At 37.6% G+C, this 4,000-nt stretch overlaps 1 pseudogene; it reads left to right on the top strand.

Moving 5' to 3' along the window:
* Window positions 1-1,747: 1,747 nt before the first annotated feature.
* On the top strand, window positions 1,748-2,095 carry LOC116530389 (annotated as a pseudogene).
* Window positions 2,096-4,000: the final 1,905 nt, after the last annotated feature.

Below are 4,000 nucleotides of genomic sequence, written 5' to 3'. Positions count from 1 at the left end.
ACTTAGCAAGTACTTCAGCCAGTCCTACTTCTTTGTCTGATATGGTAACCACATCTTTATTCCTGAAGGGTTTGTGTCATTAGCAATTCTACTACTATTTTGCTGTACCATAGAACATGAGAAAACTGCGAGAAGCCCATCAAGAGAATCTTCCAGATTCCTAGCATGTTCATCCCTGGTGCCACTGTGTCCAACCAATACAATGTTCTCGTGATAATCAGGACTAATCTCCTCAGCCAAAGCATAATTATTTCTTGACACGCTGTTTCAGTGTCATGCGGAGCCCTGAGGAAGCAGGTGGCTCCTGGTTACTCCTTCCTTCTCCCCATCTCAACTTGTGGTTCAATGGAACCAATGCTGTGTCCCCTGGTGGGAACATTCCTCCCTTATGATCTGCAATCTCCAAACAAATGGAACTGGAGAACAGGAAATGTGTTTTGACAGTGGGTTCTAGAGATAAATAGAGAAAGGTATTTCACTATTTTTCCTCCATTTTCCCCTCCATTTTGTCTTCTGGTTATTGACGCTTCACTCTAGCAATGCCTCCAACCTCGGTAGTGAGAGTCAGTTTGCATGAGTGAAGCCCTAATAGCCTAAGTGTCCTAGTGCAACACTTTGATTGTTTCAGCTTAGTTTACCCACTACCTGTGTACTGCATTGACTCTGTGTCATGCCCTAAGCAACAAATGACATGTTTTCTGTTGGCCCTCCTGCTCCACCACCCTTTATCTTACTTTTAGTCTTAAATGTTAGAATAGGAAACTAACCAAGTCAACAGCAACAAGCAAAAAAATATTGATTATTATCCCCAAATTCCTTAAATTATTCTCCTGTGGTCTAGCTTAAAGAAACAAATACTGTCTTTAGAGGGAATCTTTCTAAAATAACAATATCAATGCATCACTTTATCTATAATCATAATCTGAACATACTTAATTACCAAGAACCAGTTAAGTGAAAAATTCATGTAAATGAGTTTCAGGTGAGAGCAGTGAATATGAAGAAAAGAGAACAAAGGTCAAAGGATTACTCAGTGTAGAGAAAAGAAAGCTATGAAATGACAATAGTCTTTCAATATCTCTCCCATTCTCATCGAGAGTTATCATGGGAAAAATTTAGGTTAGCTTAGATAAAAACTTCCTAAGTAAAAACATCAAAGAGGCTGGAATGGATTATTAAAGAGAAACTTAATGAAACTAGTCTGCAGTTTCCAAGCAGTGGTCTGTGTTCAGACAGCAATGAACTCTGTGATCCAAAAGGTCCTTATAATTTCTGGCTCTTTCATATTGTATCTTATTCACAGAGAGGAAATATCGTCCCAAATGCCTGGAAATACAATATAAATGTATGGCAGAGCAAAGTGAAATCATTATCTTATGCCCATTCTAGGGGTGGGAGGAGGGTGTGGGGAGGAAGAATTCTGGCAGGTCTATGTCTTGCAAAGCACTTTCTCCCATGCAGCCTTCTCTTAGGCTGCCCTATGAGATAAATATCTTTGACTTCATATTGCAGAAGTATCTATTTAAGGTCACACAACCAAAAGAGAAAGAAGAGGGTGCATGGAATATGTATTGATATCCAAGAAAAAAAACCTATTATGGTCTCTATAAATAAAAGGTCTCATGAATAAAGTTCATTCTATATACTTTAATCAATGTTCATGTAATCTGACAAACACCATTACAAGCATAAATCTTAAATATGGACATTTGTGATTAATAGAAGCATCTCCAGCTTCTCAGACATCATGATGAGTAGCAAAATGGCAACTGCCAGCAGGATGGTTCAGACACTAAGTCACATACTCCATTAATAAAGTTCCCAGACAGAGAGATACCAATCTAAATCCAATGCATCAGAAGCTTTGAGATCAGGCGGACTATTATCTCACTCCTCTTCAATTTCACAGATTCTAAGGAAAGCAAATCACCAGCTTTGCTTATATATCAGGGTCTGCCAAACACTACAGTAATAAGAAAAACACTACCTCAGAAGAGTGTCTCAAAAAGAAATCAAATTTATCCAACGTGGACTGCTGTTTGTCATAAGACAAAAGAATTGTCTTTATAATAAGAGACTTCCAAATGACAAATAAGAAACTGTACATTAAAATACATTAATACTCTGTAAAACAATATAAAAAATTTATATTTTTTTACATTAGAACACTGTAAATCCTAATTTAGGAATTTTTGTCAGCTTCTCCACAGGTTTACTTGTTTATATACTTTCTACTTATTAAAGGATACATTAAAAACAAACACAAAAAAACTGTCTCCAAAATTGATTGCTACAGCATCATTATCTCAAATTTGTCAGTAACAGAGAGGCATTAAGATACTGAAAAAGAGTTTCTGCTTTGGAGTTTGTTAGACATTTTCAATCCTCTGACAGGTAAGAGCTGCATTACTTTTAAACACTTACTTAACCTCTCTGAGCCATTGTTTCTCTCTCTGCAAAAGCAGAGAAAATCATATACACCCTGAAGAGATGTTTTGAACAGAAATTTCCCAACATAGTGCATTTTCCTTCCTTTCCCTGTCTGCATTTATTTGTCCATTCTATACCTAAATTGGTCTGATCAGCTTTTATTAAAATAAAATGGAACTCAACAAATCTAATGCACTAGCATTAGATTTACAAGATAATCGCAAATTGTAGGACAAATGTAAATAGAAATGATACAATCAGATCCTGTGAACAACAGGGTTATACATTCAGTCACGGGGTGTTCAACAAAATGTTCCTGAATTACTGAATGCTTTGAATTTACTGGGAGAATCTGGGAAACTAAGGGCATAATGCTACTAAAATGGCCTTTCCAACAGAAATACAATGTGAACTATGTGTAACTTTAAGTTGGTTAGTAGCCACAAGCAAAAAAGTAAAAATAGCAAAATTGATTTTAATAATATTTTAACCTACTATATCCAAAATATTATCATTTCAAAATGTAATCAACATAACAAATATTAATGAGATTTTTTTTTCAATACTAAGCCTTCAAAATCTGGTATGTATTTTACATCTACAGCACATCTCAATGTTAGTCCCATTTCAAGTACTCAGCAGTCACTTTGGCTTGTGGCTTCCACCCTGAACAGTGCAACGCCAGATGACAGAGTTCTGGGCAGAGATGAACATACAAAACAGAAGCCATGGGAAGGAAGCCAACTCATTGCTCTGTAGGTAATGACAGGTTGCTAAAAGTTACTCTAGCCCAGACCTCACTTAAATCTTAGGTCTGTCCTGAGCTCCTGGACCAGAGACCAAATGCCTTTTGGGCAGCCTCTGACCTCCTCATGAGCTTCTTTGTGAATTTTTAGAGGTTTTGGTCATTGACCTGTGAAGCCAACAAACAAAAAATTAGTCTTGGGGCCCATGGGATATATTTCCAAACTCCCAAAGCTCTCGGGGGAACAAAGGGACTTAAGGACTATCTTCAGAGCTGCACAAACATTTTGTGGTCCAGCTGTGGGGCCTTACGCCTTGAGTCTTCTGGGAATACTCAGGTCAGTGACATAGCCTGGCTTTGAAAAAAGAGGCGTTTGGGGCAGTTTATTGTCTTTCATTTGTTTGCAAAAATCAATGAGGCCTCATTAAGGAAAGGAAGGGGTTGGTCTTTCCTCTGGTTCATTTTATCTTTGTTGCTGTTTGAACAGGTGCGAAGGCCAGAATTATCTGGCGTATTTATGACATTTTTGGTCCAAACAAATCATTACAAATTTGGTCAACAAACTTTTTAAACTAACCCCTTAAAAAAAAGGATAAGCTTTAATTTTTGGACAGTTAAAAATCACACATTTCACACTTTTTTTCTCACCTATAAAAGGTTTTAAAGTATCTGACACCTGACATTCCCACTGCTGGTACCCCCACTTAACCTCTCACTTGGACCCTTCCTGCCTAAGGCTCCAAATCTCTTTGAACTCCCACTTGACTGCCCTCTTTTAGGCATCCCCATCAGCCCCTAGTTTTCGGTCCACACCATCACAACCTT

The sequence above is a fragment of the Sapajus apella genome, unplaced genomic scaffold (assembly GCF_009761245.1).
Source record: "Sapajus apella isolate SASKATOON/1434 unplaced genomic scaffold, GSC_monkey_1.0 scaffold66, whole genome shotgun sequence".
Classification (NCBI taxonomy): Eukaryota; Metazoa; Chordata; class Mammalia; order Primates; family Cebidae; genus Sapajus; species Sapajus apella.
The sequence above is the reverse complement of the archived record's forward strand: the minus strand, read 5'-3'. Positions and strand labels throughout refer to the sequence as shown.